Source organism: Camellia sinensis, chromosome 10 (assembly GCF_055761805.1).
Source record: "Camellia sinensis isolate YWXY chromosome 10, ASM5576180v1, whole genome shotgun sequence".
Classification (NCBI taxonomy): domain Eukaryota; kingdom Viridiplantae; phylum Streptophyta; class Magnoliopsida; order Ericales; family Theaceae; genus Camellia; species Camellia sinensis.
The window spans coordinates 52469291-52496057 of NC_138970.1; the positions used below are offsets into that span (position 1 = coordinate 52469291).

General features: G+C 40.8%; 1 pseudogene; it reads right to left on the minus strand.

Moving 5' to 3' along the window:
- Positions 1-3848: 3848 nt before the first annotated feature.
- LOC114289525 (putative receptor protein kinase ZmPK1) overlaps positions 3849-26767 on the minus strand; it is a 46287-nt pseudogene continuing 23368 nt past the window's right edge.

A 26767-nucleotide genomic window follows, 5' to 3' on the forward strand; every position in this document is an offset into this window, starting at 1 on the left:
ACGAAATTTTCTGAATCTAAAACATCAAATGAGGGTTGTCCTATTTATAGATGGATTGGTGGTTGCAGGATTTGAATTAAACAGGTGCAAACCTGTTTGAACAGGTATGAAACCTGTTTGGTTTTAAATTTAGACAGATTTGAATCTGTTGCGTTCACAATTCAAACAGATAAAAACGGGAAGGGTCCTGTTTGGGTGTACAATAAAATTAGATTTTATTTTACCAAAAAATAAAATTAAATTCAAATATTTTTGGCCCAAAAAGATAGGTACTGGGCTAGACAAGCCCAAACCTCACACCATGCACACGCGCCCAGCCCTGCCTGCCCGGATGGCGGCGGCGTACGCGTGGTGATTTTTGGATCCAATGGGTCTAGCCCATAGCCTCCCTCTCTAAAACACTTGGGTACCCCTTGGGGCACACCCCAAGTTCCAATCCCATGCCTTATAAATCCATTCAAAACTTCCCACCAAATCATTGTGGGTCAAGCCTTATTCAAACCTTTAAGGATTTTCCACCAAAACTCCATTTCCATGGAGCATACTTTAGTTTCAATTTTCCATTCACTCGGTAATGGTTTTGAGCAACCAAATATACCACGTGAATCACAACGCGGCAAAGAACGCGTTACCACTTTGAACCGCCAAAATCGACAATCGAATCCCACCTAAAAATTAGACCAAAATTAGGAAAAAATTTTGATTTACCCAGAATTTTTCCAAACCATTTCTAACAAAAACAGAGAGAGAATAGGATTGGCCTCTCCTTGTCCCAATCCCATATCCCTAGTTCTTCCCATTCCTACCCCAATCTCAATTATATTAATTAAATAACTTTTTATGCATATATTTATACATATTTAATTTTTAAAATATAATAAAACTACAGCATCAAAATATTCATTTGTCTCTTATTTTTCACTTCTCTATCTCTTATTTTTATTTTTTTTAACTCTTATAACTCATCAATTGTTGTTCCTCATTATCTGTTTCTCATTAGTACTATGTCCTTTTGCTAAAAGTGAAACTCGACATCGAGACGGGGACGAAATACCACAAATCCAATGCCCATCCATTGTTGCAAGTCTTGGATTATTTTTACCAAACTTGAGCATGAGTAACTGTGGGGACATAATTTTTGAATGACAATACTTGGCCGAGGTGTCACCGAAGTGCCACGTGTCCTGGTCATGATACTGAGATGATCTCGACTAGGCCGAGGTTATCTACGACAATACTGGAATCCGAGATAAGCGGATAAGGGACAAGAGTCCTAGAATGGGAGAAAACTTCAGTTTGGGTAAAGATAAGACTCTTAGAGAGTTTATTCTAATCCTACTAGGAGTCTAAGATTAGCATTAATCCTAAGTCCATTGGAGTTAGGCTTCTATTGGGACTAGGATTATGTTGGCTATAAAAGAGAGGCACCCCTATGGGTCTAAGGTATGTCTTTTATGCTTTGTTTAGTGAGTTAAGCACTATTGATTATTTTTTAGAGATATTTTATTGACTTGATCGTCGGAGTGCCCCCGGGTGGACGAGCCACCGCCGGAATCTCTTCTTTCTGTTGTAGGTTGTTTGGGCTTAACCTATTCTGCTGATGTTCTCCAGTTGAGTACTAAGTTGGCAGTTTGGTTGGAAATTGACACACACAATTTGGTACTGTCTGTGGGAAAGAAAAGAGAATAGATGGCCAACGACGGACAAAAAGAGAAGGTTGGGGACGACACCCCTACTGGAAGTGGGAAACATATTGACCTTGACGTCGAAGAAGACAATTGCAACAAAGAGACTCATGATAAGAATCACGGAGAAAAGGAGGTCGGCCAGGAGGACAACGTGCCAAAGAAATCAGATCGAAGCAGGTATTATAACGAGGACGACCTCCAGGTATGGAAAGAAAGATGCCTGCAGAGGGACAACGAGATGAAGGGAATGGCAAACAAATTGGCGAACATGCAAATGGTCGTCAATTTCATGATGCAGAACAACGTCATGCAGCCACCGTTCCCGTTACAAGATACACCGATTCCAGCGGCCAAGAAAGGTGCCCAGAAAATGGGACAGAAAACGGTTCCTGCAGTCTCAGCATGGCGGGACCAAGGGACATTCTCACTGGCCTTCGCGGGAGGTCAAGCATGGAGAATCCCAGAAGACACAATCTCGGCCTAGTTGATTAGGTCTGAGAAGAGAAGAGCTCAGCCTAAAGCGAGCAGATCCCAGATTCCAGAAGACAAGATCTTGGCCTAGATGATTAAGTCCGAGAAGATAAAAGCTCAGTCTAAGTTAAAGACTTTTTATATAAGATCCACAAAGGAGTAGGTGGAAGCCATGTAGAGGGCTGGAGAATGATGCTTGGGAGTTGGGATTTTCAAGCCAAGATCGGTTTAACATTTGTTGAAATTTGTAAGAAAAATTTACAAGTTGAAGTTAAACTGAGGTTATGTTTAACACTTGTTGAAATTTGAGAAAAATTTACAAGTTGAAGTTAAACCGAGGACATGTTTAACACTTGTTGAAATTTTAAAAATTTACAAGTTGAAATTAAACCGAGGACATGTTTAACACTTGTTGAAATTTTTAAAATTTACAAGTTAAAGTTAAACCGATGTCATGTTTAACATTTGTTGAAATTTGAGAAAAATTTACCAGTTGAAGTTAAACCGAGGACATGTTTAACACTTGTTGAAATTTTTAAAATTTACAAGTTGAAGTTAAACTGATGTCATGTTTAACACTTGTTGAAATTTGAGAAAAATTTACTAGTTGAAGTTAAACCGAGGACATGTTTAACACCTGTTGAAATTTTAAAAATTTACAAGTTGAAGTTAAACCGATGACATGTTTAACACTTGTTGAAATTTGAGAAAAATTTACAAGTTGAAGTTAAACCGATGACATGTTTGACACTTGTTGAAATTTTAAAAATTTACAAGTTGAAGTTAAACCAAGGTCATGTTTAACACTTGTTGAAATTTTAAAAATTTACAAGTTGAAGTTAAACCGAGGACATGTTTAACACTTGTTGAAATTTTAAAAATTTACAAGCTGAAGTTAAACTAGGGTCATGATTAAAGAAATAAATGATATAGGTTCCATCACCTCAGGATGCCGAGGTAATAGAACCTAGGGGGCAGTTGTGGGGACACAATTTTTCAATGACAATACTTGGCCAAGGTGTCACCGAAGTGCCACGTGTCCTGGTCATGATGCTGAGATGATCTCGGCTAGGCCGAGGTTATCTACGAGAATAACGGAATCCGGGATAAGCGGATAAGGGACAGGAGTTCTAGAATGGGAGAAGACTTCAGTTTGGGTAAAGATAAGACTCTTAGAGAGTTTATCCTAATCCTACTGGGAGTCTAAGATTAGCAATAATCCTAAGTCCATTGGAGCTAGTCTTCTATTGGGACTAGGATTATGTTAGCTATAAAAAAGAGGCACCCCCATGGGTCTAAGGTATGTCTTTTATGCTTTGTCTAGTGAGTTAAGCACTATTGATTATCTTTGAGAGATATTTTACTGACTTGATCATCGGAGTGCCCCCGGGTGGACGAGTCACCGCCAGAATCTCTTCTTTCTGTTGCAGGTTGTTCGGGCTTAACCTATTCTGCCGGTGTTCTCCAGTAGAGTGCTAAGTTGGCAGTGTGGTCGGAAATTGACACACACAGTAACTAAACATTTACTAGAAACTGATAAGAACCCTCAATGCATTTTGAGTAGATTAAACTCTCAGGCTATGCTATGGTAACAGAAAGTAACTAACATACATTATAATTGTGAAAATACATACAATTGGGAAAACAATTATACTTGTAAATTCAAACAAACAAGCAACCTCTTATAATCTAATTATCCTCCTCCTGATCATCTATGCTTTTCTCATTATCTCCACTCAGAAGCTCCACAACCTTACTCATGGCAGGCCTTGTATTGCGATCTTCCCCAACGCACATCAACGCAACTTTCACCAATGTTTCGAGCTTCCCATCACTGTAAGCATGGTTCAATCTTGGATCAATCACTTCTACAAACATGTCTTGCTTAATCTTTTGCCTCACAAATTGTACCAACCGATTGTACTCGTTCTCTTCGCCTACTTGCCAATGGAAACTAGATGCCTTCTTTCCGGTCAACAATTCCAACAAGACGATCCCATAGCTGTACACATCGACTTTTGCATCAATTGTTACGTTCATCATCCATTCAGGAGCCAAATACCCCCTAGTCCCGTGCTGTAATAACCCCGATCTGTAATTAGCCACTAATCCGTAATTAATGATGCTAATAAGAGGATTAAAATAAATTATGTGTTTATTCTGTATTTTGCATGATATTTGGCTTTCTATCTGTTGCTTGTAGAAATACCTGTTTGGATTTTCCGCTTTAATATGTAAATTGAAAGCCTTATCGGCATCCGAAACCGAAATTGATTACATCAATATGTTATTTGGAATTTTTAGAACCTTGTGGCAAATTTTATTAAAAATTGATTTAGAACGATTAATTAGGTCGTGTTTGGTTAGCCTAATGTCCCAATTAATGCATTATATCATCATAACTATATATGCATCACATTTAGCTCTTTTGAGCTCATTTTCCTTCATTTCCCTTGAGTGGAAAAAATCTGAGACTTCATCTTGAGAGAGAGAATGCAATTCTAGAGAGAGGGAATGAGAGATTAAAAGAAGAAGTTGAAGATTTTACTAGAGTTCATCAATTTTGTGCAAGAGCTAGACTAATTCAAGACTATAGGTATGAATTCAACTCCTAAATTTATGAATCTAAGTAATTAACGTGTAGATTGTGAGTTTAAATGTGTATATTGAGCCTAGGATGAAGATTTGAGTTACCATTCATACATGCATGCATGAATACATGGAGTTTTGACATGTTAAGTTTGATTTTGGGCATCTATGTTGTTATCATGGGTTATTTGGCACATGCATGTGTAATTCATCATATTTTAAAGATTAAACCCATGTTTTGAAAAGGATTTTCCTCATGCATGGAGCCTTTGAGCTCAATTTACTAGTTTCATGAAGTTTGAAGAAAAGATTTTACATGCATGTTTGTTTCTTGAATTTCAAGTTGAAATTGTGAGTTTTTAACAAACCCTTGGGCCATGATCTTATGAAATAATCCTAAATTCTTCATGTTTTACAAGTTTACTATGTTATCTCAAGTTTTGGGGCCCAAGAGATGTGCTTTGGATGGTTGAATTAGAGTTTTGAGCTTGGTGATCAAATCTGGAAATTCCAGAATTTGCATCCACGCTCGAGCGTGGGAGTTTACGCTCGAGCGACCACTCTGAGTGCGTGCACTCCGTTCGAGCGACTAAAAGTCCGCTCGAGTGTGAATTGCAAGCTCCCAGAAGTTTCATGTCGTTTACAGATCGCTCGAGCGAAGGAATGTGCGCTCGAGCGACCATCCTCATTTTGCATGTCCGCTCGAGCGAGGAAGTCTACGCTCGAGCGGGGACTTTATTTTCAGAAATTTTGCCTAAGTGTTCCAACTCATGTTTTGGGGCCCAAGATATGTTATGTTATGTACTTTTGTGATTGTAGGTCAACGTCTGAAGATTGATTAACCGTTTGCGAGAACCACTGTGAGTAACGTCACTACAAGAAAATGCATTTTTGCCGACCATTTTTGGCTACCAAAAACAATTTAGTCGCCAAAAGTCACGGAATTGGCTACCAAAAATAATATTAGTCGGCAAAAGTCAACTTTTTAGGTACTAATTTTTTTTAGTAGGGGAATGTTGATTATTGGCGACTAAAAAAAATTTAGTAGCTAAAAATATTACAATTGGCGACTAAAAAAATTTTTAGTAGCTAAACATATCACAATTGGCGACTAAAAGAAAATTTAGTAGCCGTAGAGGTACCTTTAGCTACTAAATTATTTGGTAGCCGAATGAAAATAAAAAAATTAATTTTTAATCTTTGCCGACCAAAATTTTGGTCGCCAAATGTTAACTTTCGGCGACAAAATTCCTTTTAGTCGCCAAAGACCTACCTTTAGCTACTAAATTATTTGGTAGCCGAATGAAAATAAAAAAATTAATTTTTAATCTTTGCCGACCAAAATTTTGGTCACCAAATGTTAACTTTCGGCGACAAAATTCCTTTTAGTCGCCAAAGACCTACCTTTAGCTACTAAATTATTTGGTAGCCGAATGAAAATAAAAAAATTAATTTTTAATCTTTTGCCAACCAAGATTTTTGTCGCCAAATGTTAACTTTCGGCGACAAAATTCCTTGTAGTCGCCAAAGACCTACCTTTAGCTACTACATTTTTTGGTAGCCGAATGAAAATAAAAAAATTAACAAAATAGTTATTTTATTTTATTAATAACAATACCATTAGTCTCCTCTTGAAAATTTGACTAAACAAAATAGTTATTTTTATTTTTATTTTTATTTTTATTTTTATTTTTATTTTTAGGTTGTACACCCACCATCCAAAATTATTAATATCTTATTTTATTTTTTATTATCTCAAAATATTAATTTTAAAAAAAAATTAATTATTAAAATAATATGAATTTCTTATTTTGTCCTTTTTTTAAATCCATTAATAATACAAAAAGTACAATTATGACAATTGATATTTCTACAAAAATATACTATCAAAAGGTAATTTTGAAAAATTAATATTTTTAAAATGTAATAATTGTATTATAAAAAGAAATTAAATTCTGAAAATAGACTATTATTTTTAGATGGAAGAAGTTGTCGGCTTTCATTTGATGGGTTGAACACATCTTTTAATAATTGGGCCCTCACGCGAAAGGTATGCTAAAATGGGCAACTTGTTATTGGCTGTTTGTCGATAGTTTTACATTGCAAAAATTTAAAGGTATAGTTACAGGTCAGTCTGATGAATTTAATTTTAATAATAAATTTATTATTTTTAAAAAGTACAATTAAACTATTTATACTTTTTACATCATCATATTTCAATAACACTAATAAATTAAGAATAAATCAAAATTCACAAATAAAAGACAAAATATCCCAATTATTTATCATTTTAATAAATTTTTGCGACGGAACTATTTGCGACGGCACACTTTGTCGCTCATTACTCTGTCTCTTTCTCTGTCTCTCTATCTCTTTTCTCTATTCATCTCTCACTCATCTCTCTCTCTCACTACCCATCTTATCTACCACATTTACCACTACTGCAAATGCCATTCAACTACCACCACTCTTCTCTTTCTCTCTTTTACTCATCACTCTTCTTTCTCTGTCTGTTTGTCTATCGTCTGTGTGTCTTTCGTTCATCTTTCTTCTCTCTATCTCTCTCATTTGTCTTCTTTCTATGTCTCTCTCGCTTATCTCTCTTCTCTCTATCTCGCTCATCTCTTTTCTCTCTCATTCATCTCTGTTCTCTCTATCTCTCTATTTTTCTATTCTCTCTCTCGTTCATCTCTTTTCGCTCTCTTTCTATATATCTCTCTCATCTCTTGTTTCTCTCTATTTTTCTATATGTCTCTCCCTATCTCTTTCTCTCTCTGTCTCTCTATCTCTCTCTCTCTCTATATCTCTTTATCTCTTTATCTCTCTCTCACTTATCACTCTTCTCTCTTTCTTTCTCTCTCTGTGTGTGTTTGTCTGTCTCTCACTCTTCTCTCTCTTTCTTTATGTGTCTATCTATCTGTTTATCTCTCTCTCCCATTGTGTTCACATTGCTCACTCTCTCCCTCATCTCTGTGTCTCTCTGTGTCTCTCACCCATCACTCTTCTTTGTCTATCTGTCTCTTTCTTTCTCTCTATGTCTTTGTCTCTCTTCTCTTTTTCTCTCTCACTCATCACTCTTCTCTGTCTGTCTGTCTGTCTCTGTCTCTCTCTCTCTCTCTGTCTCTCTGTGTCTCTCGTCCATCTTTCTTCTCTTTATCTCTCTCATCTCTCATCTCTCTTCTCTCTCTGTCTGTCTTCTCTTTATCTCTCTCGCTCATCTCTCTCTGTCTCTCTCTCGTCTATCTCTTTTCGCTCTCTCTCTCTCTCTCTTTGTCTATATCGTTTCATTCATTTTTTCATCTTTCTTTCTCTCTTCTCTTTCTCTCTCTCACTCATCACTCTTCTCTTTCTGTCTGTTTGTCTATCTATCTCTCTCTCTCACTCATCTATCTCTTCTCTCATCTCTTTTCTCTCTCTGTCTCTTTCACTCATCTCTCTTCTCTTTATCTCTCTCGCTCATCTCTCATCTTTCTCTGTCTCTCTCGTTCATCTCTCTTCTCTCTATCTTTCTTTCTGTCTCTCTCGTTCATCTCTCTTCTCTTTATGTCTCTCTCGCTCATCTCTCTTCTCTCTATCTTTCTGTCTCTCTCGTCCATCTCTCTTCTCTCTATGTCTCTTTTCTGTCTCTCACTCTCACTCTCTCTCTCTTTCTTTCTTTCTCTCTCTCTCTCCCACTGTGTTTGCGTTGCTCACTCTCTCACTCTCATCCTCTCTATTTACTGAGCTCCCTCTTGATTTATCGATCCACTATAAGAAAATGCACTTTTAGCGACCACTTTGTCTCTCTCTCGCTCATCACTCTCTCTCTCTCTCTCTCTCCTCTATCTGTCTCTCACTTATTTCTCTCTCTCACCATCCATCTCCACTACCACCTTCACCACTACTACAAACGCCATTCCACCCCCACCACTATTTCCACTATCGCCATTTCACCTCTACGACTACTATTACTACTATCATCACCACCACTCCACTACCACCACTACCACTACTACTACCATTACCTCTCTTTCACCTCTGCCACTCCATTTATACTACCACTACCACAACTTCACCACTAATCTCTTTCGCCATCCCCATCACCACCACCATCATCTCTTATCCACCATCTTCACTACTACTGCCGCTTCTTTTCCTCTACCACAAAAAATTAGTTCATGATTTTTAGTAACAAAAAAAAATAGGCCTCCGAAAAATATTTTTCATTGACTACAGAAAATTAACTTTTATTTTAGTAAAAAATATTTTTCATTAAAATATTACCCTTACTTCTACCAAATAAAAAATAATAATATTTTTTTTCATTAAAATAAAAATGAAACAAATAAATTTGCAATCTTAGTAACTAAAAAAAAAAAAGAATTTTTTTAACAAAATTTATTAACTACAAAAAAATATATTTTTTAACAAAAAATAAAATTTTTTGACGATGTCAACCCCCGCAGCAAAAAAAAATAAAAATAAAATAAACGACATTATTTTATTATTTAAATTTCATTTGTGACTAAAAAAAAAAAAAAATTTTTTTATTCCTCCTCTTTTTCTTTCCCATTCCCGCTCCCTACCACCCCCCTCCTCTTTTTCCCATTCCCGCCAAAAAAATCCCTAATCTCAAACCCCAAAATCCCCAATCTCTACTTACCCACCCCTCTCTCTCTCTCTCTCTCTATCGCGATCGACGGCGAGCGGCGTCGGAGCAGCGTCATCAATTACCCTATCCCTCAATTACCCTTATTCTTCTACTCACCCCAAACCCACTTCATCACTCAGGTCTCTAAGCTCCTTTTCCACCACTTCTCACAATGTCTTCTCCACAGGTACTACTCAAAAACCCATTTCTCTGTATTTGCCTTTTCTCAGCTCAAATCACAAAACCCTTGTTCTTAAGTAGTTTTAAAAAATTGTTTTTTGGTAATATTTTCAGGTTTGATTTCGATGAGCCCTGTTGTGAGGCCGACTCATCTCTCTCTCTCTCTATCGCTGTTTTGTTTGGGGACAGTTTTTGTTCAGTGCGGTTCTTCTGTATGCTATTGAGACGGTTCAAATGATTGCATATATATGATGTGGGTATTCTAGGGCTTCACTCTGTCCGATTGGTTTGAGGATCAGGTAGTTGTTTGAGGATCTTGATTACCCAACTATGCACTGCGTTCTGAGCTTCGGATTCAGAGATAGATAGGCAGAGAAAGTGATGTCGTTGGGATTTTCTGTTAAAGATCAGGTAAGCGCAGTAGTTCTCTTCTTCTGTTGTTTCCTTGTTTGGTTGGTGAGAAAACTTGGGATAACAATAGGAAAATGGGATTTGTTGTTATTTATTAATTGAATTTAAATTTTTTTTTTTACAATTTTGTTGCATTCTCAAAAGCAAAGGAGGTCGCGCCAACTTTGCGAAATGTTTTTGTTAGTCTCATCAGTAGTTGAGATATATGCACCTTATTAATGGTTGAAAAATGGGTTAGAAACTTGACAGAAGCTACTTTTTCAGCAATAGGGTTCTGCTTTTTCTAACCATATTTGCTAGGGTCTGATTCGATTTTGTAATGGGTTATTGGCATTGTGCAGGGATGTATATTTACTTTGAAAGGATTGGGTATGCTTATTTAATTTTGTATTTTGGATTTTCTATTTCTATCTTAGTAAGGTCATATAAATAAAGTCTAAATAGTTAGTTACCTGGGTTATGTCTAATTGTGTTGAAAATTGGCAAATTAACCAGTTCCGGACGGTGGTTATTAAGTTTTAAAAGGGTTGTACTTTCATCATAAAATTGGGGTAGGTAAGATATTTACAACCATTTAGTGATTGTTGACGAGTGCCCTTATGAAAGTTAGAGCAGTTGCAAGATAGAGATATTTATTTTCTCTTTGACAAATAAAAGTCTATTATTAACAAAGAAGAATACAATGAAAAAGAATCAATAGAAAACCCAAACCTAAGCACGAAGAGTATGTAAAAATCCACAAAAGCAAGCAAATCTAGGACACTCTCCCCAAAACCAACTGTACAAAATCACCAAAATCCGATCCTTCATTCGAGCCACCAATTCATTCACCCCCTAAAAAATATGCCAATTACGCTATGACCAAATCATCCACGTCAAACACAGAGGTGCCAAAGCCTACATCTTCCTAAGCCTCTGGCCTCCAGCTGTGAAAAACACCCTCGACACTTCCTTGTTGCACCCAAACCATTTTAAACATAGAAAAAATCAGCACTCACGTGTGCTCTATTCTTTTCATTAATTTTCGCAATGGCTAGTCATTGACACGAAGATGTAATCAATATAGATTTTAGTTGTAGAAGAGTTTCATGTAATCTGCTTGTTTCAGTACCAAGGTTTAAACTATGGAGGTTCTACCCTGCCTTATGGATGAGAACTCTGCCTTGGTGAGGGAAGAGGAGGTATTGGTGGGATGGGGATAGTGTGGCTGGGGTTGGTTGTGGTTAAGTCTTAGCGTATCATTTTGTTTAATACATTGAAAATTTTAACATGCCAATTTTATGATGATTGTTAAACTGCTCACTATGGGAATGCTCAGTTCAACATCAATTTCAGTATTACATTTAGTATTTTTTGGGGAGTATATGTAGGAACTATGCCTTTTTTGATAGGAATACTACAGCATAATGGCACTGTAACCATAACGCCCAATCGGTCTCTCTCTCTCTCTCTCTCACACACACACACACACACACACACACAACCCTATGATATTTGTCTATAACTCTTGTTGGTGATGCTTTGTGATGATTATGCCTAATTTTGTGAGTTTGTTCTTCTTTTGAATTTGGGAAAATTACTGCATGAATCGATTTGGATTTGAAATTTTATTTCTTTATTTCTCAAGTATTTGGGACACTAAACAAGCTTAGTTATAGATTAATTGAGAGAGAGAGAGAGAGAGAGCATGGCTTCAAACTTGGTCTTTTGTTTTAATTAATGTTTTTAGAGTCTGCTTTTAGGTTTCCATATATTCTTGGATTTTTTGCATTTATGATTGTCATTATGTTGCTATGCCTCCATGGTTATTTGCATTATTTTGAAATGTTTTTACTTCGCTGAATTGTTATGCTCATGGGTCATGGCATTGGTATAGTTATTTTGAATTGCTTTGTATAATCTCTTTCATGGTTAGTCAATTATTGTTATTATTTATTATTTGTAGTTCATTTGCATCTGTTCAGGTTTTCTTTAATTTCTTTTCCCCTGTCTTTCATTTGCATCTGTGATTAATGACCTTAATAAATAAAGGTTCCAATTTAATTGCATCTGTTATCAACGGTGTTTGGATGAGGACAACTGAATGTCTCAGTATATTAATATTGCAACTTGTTTATTTTGTTTTTAGGAGTATGAATTAGATGGAATTGATTGGACAAAAGTAGATTTTGAAGACAACCAAGAGTGTTTGGATCTCTTTGAGAAGGTAGTTCTGTTTTTAACACAAACACACACACGCACACACACTCACATGTTCATTGTCGAGTTTTTCAGAGTTCCTTGTGCTTATCTATGTGAGCATTGGACTATATTTCATATACATATGATGCCATACCACATAGGTCGTCCTAGGTCTCTGACTATTTTTGTTAGCCTTTCATGCATAATTCAAACCATGTTCTTATTGTAATATTGTTTCTTATAAACTGAAGTTGTAAAGAAAATAAAAGATTGAATATATTGCTTCCTAAGCATAATTATACGCCAAGTTCTCATCTTTTTTATCATACCATGTTATATGAAACCTAATTATAGGTTTTCATATTTAAATTCACTCCTTCATGTGTGGTAGATTGTGTGTTAATGGCTTCACTGCTATGCATTTTGCAGAAACCTATAGGGCTAATATCTTTGTTGGATGAAGATTCAAATTTCCCCAAGGCCACTGATTTGACCTTTGCTAATAAGCTTAAGCAACACTTGAGTGGTAATCCTTGCTTTAAAGGAGAAAGAGGTGGAGCTTTTGGTATTTGCCATTATGCTGGAGAGGTATGTTGTTAGATGGTGTAGCTGGCATTAACTAGAAATTTACAGCTCAAATTGGTGAATCTTTTGACTACATTGCGATGTGTACTGTTTCCAAAATAATAAAGACGAAATAACTAACAAATATAGGACAATTGAAGATGTTATGTTAAGACATTTTATGGGAGGAACTTGGTGTAAGATGTTATGGGAAGAAATTTTAACACTAGTCTCAAATTTGAAGTGCATAGATCCTTTTCTCTGGCATTATTCTCATTTCCTGTCAAGTTCTAATAACTCATGATTTAACTTGTAATGGAAGTGAAAATCTATGGATCAGTAAAAATGTAAGTAACTGCAAACTTGAGAAGAATTAAATTTTGGATTTGACCTCAGGATCTCTCATTTTTTATCTTCTTTTTGCCTTTGCGGATCTCGTTCTAGCAAAAAAAAATTTGTTGATATTACTTGGAAATTTTGATCCACTCGTTCCAAGAGCTTTCCAATCATCAATTTAATTATCTTTCTATTTAAGTTGTTTAATTATCTATACTTATTTGCTAAATGCTTCCGCTGATTGGGAGGTTGATTATTATTTTGCAGTTGGTGTCTTCAGAAAGAAATGTACCAAACTATATGAAGCAAGCTTGAAGGATGAGAAGCCTTTAGATCAATGGCTTCATTGTTAAATTAAGCAAGTGCTTTAGTAAATAAATTTAATTTTCCCATCATGTTTACACCTTCAAAATATTCTGTAAATGACATTTGATGTATAATTTTTTGTACAGAGGACATCTTTTTTGTATGATTTTGTGTTTGTATGGAATTAATATTTTGGGATGGATTGTATTTGATTTGTATAGAATTTGATGTTAATTGATCAAATTTTTGTATTGTTGAAACGAAATAGAAATAGATATATGTATAATTATTGTTTAAATATAGGGTGCAGGTTGCACGAAATAAATACAGGTTGTGAAGAAATTAATTATAATAAAAAAAACACTAAATAAAGTTTTTGGCAATTAATGTTTAGTAGCGAAAAAAAAAGAAGTGAATTTGTTAGTGACTAACCAATTGGTAGCCGAAAAGGAAATCAATATTTTTAGTGACTAAATATTTGGTAGCCATAAAGAATTCAAAGATTTTTGGTGACTAAAAATTTAGTAGCTAAAAATAAATGAAGACTTTTGGCTACCAAATGGTTAGTAGCCAAAAGGTTAATAAAATGAAAAATAATATTTTTGGCGACTAAATTCTTTAGTCCCTAAATGTAGTAATGTTGTGACTAAAACTTATTCCCGACAAAAAGTTTTAGTCGCTGAAAATTTAATTTATTTTATTTGAACACTTTTGGAGACTAAATATTTAGTTGCCAAAATATACCCTTTCCCGACTACTCAGAGTTTGGTAGCCGAATGTTCACTTTTGGCGACTAATTTTTTAGTCGCCAAAAGATAACCTTTGCCGACTAACCAGAGTTTAGTAGCCAAAACATTCACTTTCAGCGACCAAAAATAGTTTAGTCGCCAATACTATTGCCGACAGGCTATAGGCGACGACTTTGGCGACAAAAAATATTAGTCGCTAATTTGTTTCGGCGACCAAAAATGGAGCTTTTGGCGACCAATATTTTGGTCGCCAAAAGTGGCATTTCCTGTAGTGCGTTATCGTAAAGATACGTTTACATGAAATTATGTTCCAAATGACATGTGATAAGCTATGGCTTCTGTTATGATATCTGTTTTACGTGAACGAACATCCCAAGTTTGAAATCTATTATGGCATCCATAGATAGTCCCAAGTTATGGGGGACGGCATGAAAATGCGGGTCCATGACATACAAGTTTACGAGATCTCGTTAGCCACTTCATTGTGGTGATATGTGTTTAATCGGTACCCGGAACCGGTTACTCTAGTCGGAAGACGTTCTGTGATGTGTTCTATGGGATGTACCATTATTATGTTCTGATATGAGAATGATTATGCTATGATCCGTTTTCTGTTTATGATATATTTGGATGTCGTTCACTAACCCCTTTACCTTAATGTTATTTACTGGGCTTTAGCTCACTGTTTGTATATATATATGTATAGGTGAGCATTTCGGAGTTCAAGTCTAGAGACTTTTTGTCTGGATCAGTGTTTGGTTGTCAGCCAGCCATTGTGCCTCACGTGGAGGTTCCCGAAGTGTCCTGTGTTCAAGTTCTGTTGGTCCTGTATATCTATATGACTTGATGTAATTATGTTGGTTGTACTTTAGTACTTTAATGTGTGTGGGTATAATGTATGATTGGCTTTTGACTATGTATATAAAGTTTTAAATATTCTATTTCATATAAGTCAGCACAGCTCATTGGACAACTATATTTATGTACTTGCTTCCGCTAGCCCTCTTATTATATGTTTATCTGTTCAGAGGCCTTTGGTAATCCAAGTATTACTGGCCGGTTACGATGCTAAACCTATAGGAGCGGGTTTGGGTCGTGATAGAGTCGTACAGAGCACGAGTTATATCACACACACGTGTCCATATGAGCTATAGGATGTCCTAGAAATGAAATAGGGACATTGCATTACCATGTTTAAATGTATGAACTATTATGAACACATCCTTATTGAAAATGAATTGAAATGAAACTTTGTACATGATCGAAGAAGTTAAGTGGAATAACATGTAATGTTAATTTCAATATCGAATGTAGAATCTTGTGAACGTGAACGTATGAAAGTAAGGATCATGTGACTGTATCTGAATTGAGATAAAAGTATAAACGCGTCTGATATGAAATGAAATGTGAAATCAGTGAGGACTTTCCCTATGTTAATGGTTACCCTACTTATGTGTAGATCAATGGAAATGACAAGGAATATAGACGAATTTGAATCTTCTGACGCTAGAATTAGCCGGTTAGAAAGAATGGTCGATGCCTTAATCGAAAATCTGAAACAACAGCAACAAGGGCAAATACACGTACCTGAACCAACTAATTATGATATGATAACACTGACACAGAAATACAATACGATGAAACCACCGGAATTTCAGGGGGGTATTGAACCGTTGAAAGCTGAGGCTTGGGTCTTAGAAACTGAGAAAATATTTGAGGTATTTTCGTGTACTGAGGCACAGAAAGTTTTGTTGGCAACATTCACGCTCAAAGAGGAGGCTAGGAGATGGTGGATGTTAGTACGAACTGATAATGAAGGTGTGACATGGGATAAATTTAAAGAAATTTTCTTCGAAAAATATTTTCCTGTCACGACCCAAACCCGCCCCTATGGGTTTAGTACCGTAACCGGCCAGTAATCCATGATTACCGAAGGTTTGCTTAACAATCAAACAATAATACAGAGTACAGGGGCATGGCGAAAGCCAAAACAGTAAATAGACAATGTCCAATGAGCTGTGACAGTTTGTATGCAAAAAAGACTTTTCATACATATATACAATCAGTGCAAAACAGTCTATACAACATTTACAATCTTTCAGAACGGGGGCTTAATCCCTAATAAGACAGTACAGTAACATTCGGTCTATATAGATTATAAGCAAAAATGGGAAATCTAAAACTCCCCAAGAGCCCTAGCTTGACAGGCTCGGAACCTCGCAGTGAGGCACAATGGTTGGCTTGACAAAACTGGAGTTTATCCCGACGCTTCTAGTAACGGTCCGATGCCTGTACACCTACATATATATATGAGCAGTGAGCTAAAGCCCAGTGAATAACATAATGCGTAAAGAGGTTAAGAATGAATGTCCTTACAGTATTGAAAACAATCATTTCAATCAGTATATCAGTTATTCAGTCATTACAATCATATGTGGTACATCCAGTAGCAAAACAGTATAGTAGGTCTTATCAGACCGAACAGTCAGTTGATGGCCATCCTATCAGTAAACAGTAGTGGTTCCAACATGGGAACCGACAGAGATCTCTATAACAGTAGCAGTAACAGTAACAGTAGTTGCTGAGGATGCCACAATACAGTTCAGAATAGAGGATAAGCATTCATTCAGTTGAAAGTAAACAGTTCAGAAAACAGTTCAATGGTTCAGAAGATAATCGTATTTGAACATATCTTTACACAGTTGTTACTCACAGAGTTCTGGGTTACAGTTAAGCTAGAGCGCGTCCTTTAATGCCAACCCTACACAGTTTACAGGATGAACACACACTGAGTTCACATTCGGGAAACAAAGGCTTAGTCCCTACTTAGACTCAGTGTGGTTCTACATCTATATCCTCATTAAGATGCTTAAACTAGGCCTAAGAATGCCTAGGATGAAATAAGGATGCAAAGATGCACTTTAAAAGCATTTTCAGAATTTTCAGAAAACAGGGGTCTCGCTCGAGCGTCGATTACTCCGCTCGAGCGGACATGCAAACAAAGATTTTCGTTCGAGCTCAGAGTTACCCGCTTGAGTGTACTGCAAAACAGTCAAAAGTGCTGGATAGGTGAAATTCACGCTCGATTGAGCGCTCGACACCCGCTCGAGCTTAAGACACAAGGTCCCGCTCGAGCGTCAATTTTTCCGCTCGAGCGGACTTCAAAACAGTATAAAGTGCTGGGAGCACGAATTTCACGCTTGAGCGCCAGTCACTCCGCTCAAGCGTGAGTCCAAAATCTGGGAATTCCAGATTCGAGCCTCAAGCTCAAAACCAAGTTTTAATGTACTAAATTCGATCCTTTTGGGATAATTTTCTGGAAAACACTTCAAAACTCATAATATAACATGTTTCAAAGATCAATTTGAGAAATCAAAGCCCAAAGGTACTTCAATTAAATCCAATTTTCATGAACATAACTCAAACATGTACATGCATGAATTTAAACTAATTCAAAGCTTCAATTACATGCTCTAATGAGCCAATTCTTTCAAAAACAAGATGAAATCGTGAACTTTAACATGGACACGAACATGCATGTACCAAATTCCATGTAGTCAACCTCAAAATGCTAGGATATAAGCATGCATGCATGGAATGAGCTTCAATTCAACATATAAGGACCAATTCTAGGCTTAAATCACTAGAGGCTCATGAACCATGCAAGAATCAACTCAAATACACAATCAAGAAGGTAATTACTCTACCTTAAGTCTTGTATTCAAGTGTAGAAACCCAATTTGCACAAATCCTCTACAATTTCTTCAAGTTCTCTAGCCAATTCTCAATTGAAGCCAAGTTCTCCCTCTCTCTCACTCTTGGTCGGCTAGCTCTCAAGGAAAAAGGCTGATGAAATGTTTGGTATGAATGTAATTGTGCGGGGAGCAAATATTCAGGCAAGCCCGCACTCCTTTCTTCCAAGCTCCGTTTCTGTCCGATCACCTGCATGCACAACAGCAGTGAGCTACCCAGTGGTGTGTGGCCGGAAAACCCCTTCGACGATCAAGTCAGACACACACACAGGGATAGAGAGAGAGAGAGAGGACTGAGTTGAGTGTAAGTATTTTTCTTGCCAAATGTTCGCGTCTCCAGCATGGGGGGCGCAGACTTGCTGATATACCTTCTGCGCCCCAAATCTACTCCCAGTGATCTCTCGACACGTGGTTCTGCTATCCCATCTGTTAGCACAAATCTTGCTGAACATCACCTAACCCGACTGCTAGCCCACTCTACTAAGAGCTCGGCAGCCGGGCTGAATCTTCTCGGCTGCTAAAGGCCATGCTGTGTTTCATGCCCAATTGCTCCAAGAACAAAGATCCTTTCCAGCCATGCTCGACAGCATTCCGGCGAAGCCAACCTTGAGATTGGTCATACCGGTCAACCCACGGCCTTACAGCCGGGATTCTGGCGCAAGCTTCTTGACTGGGCTAACGGTGCGTGCCTTTGACCGAGCAACGCAAGTTGTACAGTTATCACCTGCGCAGATCCAAGTAGCTCGGTCCATCTCTGAGCAGCCCCAACTCCGGGCAAATCCAAAGTTATCGCGGCCCAACGCACCATTGGGCCTCCAATTTGCTCGGCCTCTACCCGGCCCATATCCACCTCATAATTTTCCCTCTCAATTGCCCTTTAATTCCGTACGCGCAAGCGTGACTGGGATTACCAATTCTGACCGGGGTAACACTTCCTCGGTCCTCGGTTTGCAATACGGTGACCAGGCTACTTGACATGCTTGTCTTCAAAACTTGCCCGATTAATGCCTCGATTCACCATCCTGTCTTTTCAGTACTGACGCCGCCGTCAATAGGGACACGTGTCGTGGGTTGATTGGCCTCGAGTAGCCAAACATCACGTCCGTTCAGATTCAAATTTTTGGCAGTCTTCTTCATCTCTATAAACATGTTGAACCTTCTTTCATTCCAACCTTACTGACTCTCTCCTCCTTGTCAATCCAGAGCTTTTGCCTTCGCTTGCTTGCCATTGCTGAGTTCATCTTTGAAGAAGAAGACTTTGCCCTCTCCTGGTAAGTTCTTCGAGCCTCGTTTTTGTTATTTCAGTAGGTATTTTCACATATCAGGGCACTAAATCTGTAGGTTTTAGGGCCTCCCTCACCCAAAACCTTCAATGCCCCTTAGTTTCTTCACTGTTCTTCAATTTCCCTGATGAACAATGAAGATCTGGGGTGGACCGGGCTCCAGATCTTCATCCAATCCCAAAAATCATTCAGACCAAGCAAATCTTTTATTTGTCCCAACCTTAGTAGAAACCGAGGTAGCAAAAAGGACTTGGTCGCTCGACTGGGCTAATCTCTGGTTCGCTCGAGCAACCAAGCTCCTTAGCTAGACTTTATGACCGAGGTGGTTTGGCACAATTTATGACCAAGTTCAAATCTAGCTCGTTTTGCGCAACCGCGCTCCCACTTACAATTACCCTCCGTTTTCCTACAGAGTCCAAGGGGACCAAAGACCAATTCTGAGGCTCTCAAGGACCGAGCAGCCATTAATTCCCAGCCTATGCCAAACCTCCTCAGTCGAGCTAAAGTAGTCAGCCACACATGGGGAAATTCCGCTTCCCTGTGGACACACCTGCTGCCTTGGCCGCCTTCAGGGAAGAATACGGTATCCCGACAGATGTCCATTTGGAACTCGCCGAGATGGAAACAACCCCTTGGGGCATGCTTGACCAATGCCCCTTCACCGTGCTGTCAGTAATTAAAGGAGGCCTCCGCTTCCCGGTCAACCCTTTGATGACCGAATTTCTTCGCCGCACCGGGCTAGCACCCACCCAAGTTTCGACCAATACTTACCGGATAATCAATGGGGTGCACGAGCCAAACAACCGGCTAGAAACGAACTTAGGCTTAGCCGAGATACTACGACAATACACCCTTGGACACACCGGCGACGGCCTGGCCTATTATTTAAAAATAAGACCGGGCAAAGAGAAAATAGTTACCGGCACCCCGGATAAGGACTTACATGATGATGACTTCTTCTGGGTGTCCAACAATTATGAAACAGCCGACGTACCGGGCTGGTTCATCAGTAAGAACTTTGGTTCCACATGTAAGTCGCGTTAATTTGCGCGGTTAAATTCCTGCCTTCAACATTCTGTACTTAACCATTTTTCCTATTTCTTTTGCAGCACTTCAAGCCTTGCAATCTAACTACCAATATCCCAACGTAGAAGCCATCCGGACCGTGCTCCGTCACAGCCACCAGGATTGTAACGAGTTGCTCGGCTACACTCCAACCTACAGATACTTAGCTCCACATCGGAGCAAAGTTACAGACTTTCTCCGTGCTCCAACACCTCCTCCGGATCCAACTTTACCGGACGTGCCGCTAATCCGGCTGACCGAAGAACAAGAGATGGCAAAACGAAGCCGCATCAAGAACCTCCTCACAGCAACCTCAACCGAGATACCGAGCATCACCACCCACTCTCAAGCTGCCGGACAATCCAACGGCCCCGTGGTCGCCTTGGCATCTCCAGGTGCGGGGCAACCCAGACAAGAAGCTCGTCGGGCTGGCAAAAGGCCTCGCGCAGACCCATCCGCCGAGCTAACCACCGAGCAACCCACCGTCACTATCGACCCAACTCCACCGTGGCGACCACAGCTAAAGCACCGGGGAAAGGACATACCGGCTACTGCTTCCATCAAGGGCGACAAAGAGCACCTGCTCGCCTTTGACCTTTCCAAAGCCCTTCTCCTACCGAGCGACGTGGTTAGCAGCGACCACGTTCCTGACACCCGGTTGGTGAAATCGTCTGTTAAGTCCACGGCCAGGGTAAGTCTCAACCTTTTACTGAAATTTTTTTGAAGTGTTTGCACAGTTTCTTCTTCTGATCAGACTTTCTACTTGCAGGCCATCCAGAAGCAACACTTGGTCATGGAGCGAATCCATCGACTGCGGCAGAAGGCGAATAACACTGCCGGCCAAGTCCAGAGTCTTCAAACCGAGCTCGATCGAGCAAAGTCCTCACTTCAAATCGCCAATGCTAACAACAACAGGTTGCTCGACCAGCTTGATGAAGCTGAGAAAAAGAGGGAAGAGCTCCAGGTCGAGCTGGATGCACTCAAGAAGTCAAGGGAGAAGGAGTGCGAAGATGCCAACAACGCCAGCTTCAAGGAAGCCGAGGACAGCTACAAGAAACAGGTCTTCGCAACTCAAGACATTTATTTCAAAGCGGGCTGGAAGTCTGCCTATGCTCAGCTCGGTCAAGGTCCCGAGACCGACGTATTTACCTCTCCGCCGGCTACCTTCCTGGCGGTGTACCTCGTGCCCTATGCCAACGACGTCTTCAGCACGTTGCAAGCTAAGGCCGAGGAAGAGCTTGCAAAAGAAACCGAGGCCAATACCGAGGAAAGAAGTAGCCAAGAGGAGCCCGGAGAAACTGAGACCGGTGTCCAAGAGCAAACAACGGTTAACCTGGAGGCAGCTGATGACGAGTTCACTAATCTTTCCCCCCTTGTGTAGTTTTCTTTTTTTTTTCTTTGTTTTTTTGCTTTGCACATGTAACCGGGCTCTCTGCCCCTCCTTTTGTACTTTTCTTTTTAATTAATGAAAAAGATCTAGTTTTACCAAGTGTTTGCACGGTCCTAGAGCTGAGTAACTTCAACCGGACAAAATATGTTGGCAAGACAAATTTCATTAATTAACTCATATAACCGGAATAAATCATCTCAGTAGTACACCCAGAGTCGAGTAAAACTTCAAGTCTTTCAACCGGACTAATCATCTCGGTTGAGAGTACCTAAGTTAAACAAAACATCAACTTTTTAACCGGACTAATCATCTCGGTTGAGAGTACCTAAGTTGAACAAAACATCAACTCTTTCAACCGGAGTGAACATCTCGGTTGAGAATACCTAAGTTGAACAAAACATCAACTTTTCAACCAGACTAATCATCTCGGTTGAGAGTACCTAAGTTGAACAAAATATCAACTCTTTCAACCGGAGTGAACATCTCGGTTGAGAATACCTAAGTTGAACAAAACATCAACTTTTCAAGCGGACTAATCATCTCGGTTGAGAGTACCTAAGTTGAACAAAACATCAACTCTTTCAACCGGAGTGAACATCTCGGTTGAGAATACGCAAAACTCAAAGCAACAAAAAATGCCAAGGCAAAGATGAGTCACTTCTATATATTGACAAAAATGAATATTACATGAAGTGTAAGGCAAAAAATTTCTTTGCACAAAAAAGAGGGCAAAAGCTAGAAATAATACAACTTGAGGTTGGCTGCATTCCATGGCCAGGGTATTCCTCTACCATCCAAGTTTTCCAAGTGATATGCCCCCTTGCCCGCCAGACCGGTTATCTTGTAGGGTCCTTCCCAATTTGCCCCTAGTTTGCCTTCGCCTGGCACCAGGGTATTGCCCATGACCTTCCGCAAGACCCAATCACCCACTTTGAACGGTCTAGGGTGCACGAATTTGTTGTATTTCCTTGAAAGCTCTTGTTGGTAGGCGGCCACATGGATAAGAGCCTTTTCCCGGTGTTCTTCCACTAGGTCCAATTCCAGGGCCATGGCTTTAGCGTTCAGCTCGGGCTCAAAACTTTCACTTTTGAGGTTGGGCATACCAACTTTCAAAGGGATGACCGCCTCCATGCCATATGCCAAAGCAAAAGGAGTTTCCCCGGTAGATCGCCGCGGGGTTATTCAGTATGCCCAAAGGACACTGGGGAGTTCCTCAGCCCACTTTCCTTTGGCTTTCTCAAGCCTCTTCTTCAGTCCATCAAGAATGGTTTTGTTCGAAGCCTCGGCTTGACCGTTGGACTGCGGGTAAGCCGGAGTAGAGTTGTAGAATTCGATCTTCAAATCTTCACAAAACCCTCTGAATAGGCGACCGTCAAACTGGGTGCCGTTATCAGAGATCAGAATTTTGGGGATGCCAAATCGCGTGACCACGTTCTGCCAGACAAACCGCTTCACGTTTTTCTCCTTGATTGTTGCCAAAGGCCCCGCTTCAACCTATTTGGTGAAGTAGTCTGTGGCCGCGATGAAGAACTTCCGGTTGCCTAGTGCTGTTGGGAGCGGCCCTACTATATCTAGCCCCCACATCGCGAAGGGCCAAGAGCTAGTGAGGGGAATGAGTGCCCTGGCCGGCTGGTGGATCTGGTGGGCAAATTTCTGGCATTTCTCACACTTGCGAACATATTTCTGGGCGTCGGCTTGCATGCACGGCTACCAGTAGCCTTGCGAAATAGCTCGGTAGGCCAAGGACCTGCCTCCTATATGACTGCCACAGATGCCTTCGTGTATCTTGCAAAAGAAGGCTTCCACGCTGCTAGGGTGCACACACTTCAGGTAGGGGCCGGTGAAAGACTTCTTGTATAAAGCGCCTGATGGAGAGAGCTAAAATCGCTCAGACTTCACCCGCACTTTATGCGCTTCTTTCTTGTCGGCTGGAAGGGTCCGTTCTCTAAGAAAGAGGATTATGGGGTCCATTCAAGAAGGACCTAGCTCGGCACAGAGTACTTCTGTCTGCCCAGCTTCCTCAATGCTAGGCCTCGGAAGGAATTCAATCAAAAGAGGGTTGGGAGATGTGCCGTCAACCATAGAAGCAAGGCTGGCCAACTCATCTGCTCGACCGTTTTCTTCTTGGCCAATCTGTTGGACCCTGATCGCCTGAAATCGCTTGATGTGGTCTCTGACCAGAGCTTGGTACTTTATCATTCTGTCATCCTTTGCCTCGTAAACCCCAGAAACTTGGTTAACCACAAGCTGGGAATCACTGTAAACCATTAGTTCGGATGCTTGCATCTGAAGCGCGCTCTTGGGACCGGCCAATAGCGCCTCGTACTCGGCCTCATTGTTGGATGCTGGGAAGCCAAGGGTGATAGAATGTTCAATAGTAAGTCCGTCTGGCGAAATCAGGACTATACCTAGCCTGGCACCGTGACGGTTCGAGGCTCCATCAACAAAAAGTTTCCACATTTTGCCAACAAAGAGCTTCCAACACTCTGAGGGGTCCTAAGAAGCTTGAAGGTTGATGGGATCACGGTTGCTCGGCTGTTCGGCTTCCGGTCCCGGGCTGAGCGGTTCCACTTCAGCCCTCCTTGGTGATTCGGCGCTGGACTCAGCAAGTTGATCCACAATGCTTAAGTCCGTAGGCGAATCGCTAGGTTGCGGTATTATGCTGGCCGCAGGCTTTAGGCTGAGCGGTTCCATTTCTTCCCTCCGTGGTGATGTGGTGTCGGACAAAGTGGATTGGTCAGTGACAGCCAACTCCGCCATCGCATCACCGGGTTGTAGTACCGTATTAACTGAAGGGGCTTCGGCGGGGCGCGCAAGCTCCGCGTCGCCAATGCCGCCAAGCTGTGGTATTTCGGTCGAGCTTGCATTCATTTCTTCATCTGCTACGGCAATATCGACCGGGCATGCCGGATGAGTTCCAGGTGAGAATTCAACAACGAAATCGGCCAGAGTCTGGGCTTTTATGGCTGTGCGCGGCTGGAACTTCACATCAAACTGTCTCAATTCGACCGCCCACTTAAGAATCCGACCGGAGAAGTCTGCCCGTTCGAACAAAGCTTTGAGAGGGAACTCGGTCAAAACGATAATGGTATGGGCATGGAAATAGTGTGCCAACTTCCTTGAAGCCATCATCAACGCAAACGCAATTTTTTCCAACGGCAAGTACCTCGACTCTGCCGGTAGCAAGGTTTTCCTGACGTAGAAGATGGGTAGATGTTTGATTCCTTCCGACCGGACAAGCACTGCACTGACTGCATGCTGCGATACGGCCAAATAAAGGTAAAGTTCTTCTCCAGGTTTTGGTGTGACCAACAACGACGCAGAAGACAAATACTCCTTGAGCTCGGCCAAAGCCCAGTCACACTCTTCATCCCATGAGAACTTTGATTTCAAGGCTTGAAAAAAAGGGCGGCAGCGATCTGATGACCGGCTTATAAATCGGTTAAGCGTGGCAGCCATTCCAGCCAGATGCTGCACATCCTTAGCTGAGCTAGGCTGTTTTAGCTCTTGCACAGCTCGAATTTGTGTAGGGTTTGCTTCGATACCTCGGTTTGTGACTAGGAAACCAAAAAAAATTTCGGATCCCACGCCGAAGGCACACTTAGACGCATTCAGGCGTAGTTTGTGCTTTTTGAGAATGGCGAATATTTTGGCCAAATCAGACAAATGGTCTGCTTGATGCCGGCTCTTAACCACGATATCGTCAATATAAGCCTCCATTGTCCGGCCTAGCAGAGGAGCAAACATCTTAGTCACCATCCTTTGAAAAGTTGCCCCGGCGTTCTTCAAACCAAAAGGCATGACTCGGTAGCAGAATAGTCCCCGTGGTGTAGTAAACGAGATGGTCTCTCGGTCGGGCCCATGCATGACAATCTGATGGTAGCTGCGGTAGGTGTCCAAGAAACTGAGCCTGTTATGTCCAGCCGTTAAGTCCACAAGCTGGTCTATTCTAGGCAGAGGGAAGCTGTCTTTCGGACAAGCTCGGTTGACGGTCTTGTAGTCAACGCAAACTCGTCACTTCCCATTCTTCTTGGGCACCACGACCGTGTTTGAAATCCACCGAGGGTAGTGCACTTCCTGAATTGCTCACGCCTCAAGCAAGTTCTTCACTTCCTCCGCAACTACTTCGGCGTGATGCAGCGCCGATCTCCTTGTGCGCTGAATGATCAGCTTTGCTCCAGGGAAGACATTGAGATGATGGCATATAAAACTTGGATCGAGACCGGGCATGTCGTAAGGTGACCATGCGAAGACTTCGATATTGGCCATCAAAAATTCAACCATGTCGGTCCTTTCTTGGGTTGTAAGGCTTGAGCCGAGCAAGAAGAACTTGTCCGGATGCTCTGTATCGATGCGCACTTCCATCAATTCCTTGACAGCTTTGTCCTCGGCCTTGGTGCCCACATCGTCAAGGACTCCCCGATCTTCCGGTCCCTCAATCATTTGAACGAAGCCTTTGGCAGCTTGGCTCCCATTGACCGCCACGAAGCTTTGCTTCGACATGACTTGATCGCCCCAAATCTCCTCGATTGCCCCCATAACCGAGGGGAATCTCATCACCTGGTGATAGGTCGACGCTACGGCTTGCATAGCGTGAAGTCATCCCCTTCCAAGGATCAAATTATATGTGGATGGCACTTGCAACACCCAGAACTCCACTTGTTTGACAACGGATCCCGCTTTGACCGGCAGGATAATCTTTCCCAAAGGCCACTCCGGTTGTGAGTTGAAACCAACCAGTGGCGAAGTTGTCGGGGCCAAATCTGTATCCCGGAGCTTGAGCTGTTTGAAAGCGTCGTAGTACATGATCTCGACCGAGCTTCCCTGATCGATCAAGATCCGTTTGACATCGAATTCTTTGACGCGGAGTGTTACCACTAGGGCATCGTTGTGCGGCGTCTGAATGCGCTCCAGGTCTCTTGAGGAGAAATTGATCACGTCTTTCTCTTCGGTCTTCCCCCTTTTGATTGCAAGCTGAACCGACAAAACTTCCCTCATGTGTTCTGCCTTCTTGATCATTCCTCGAGCTCACATACACGCGCCGGTTCCACTATGCCATGGATGACATTAATAACCCCTTGGGGAGGCACATCTCGGTCATTCGGTCCCCATGGATCAACGGGAGCTTGATTGGCCTTCACGCTGCCATCAATGTAAAGGTCCAAGTGTCCG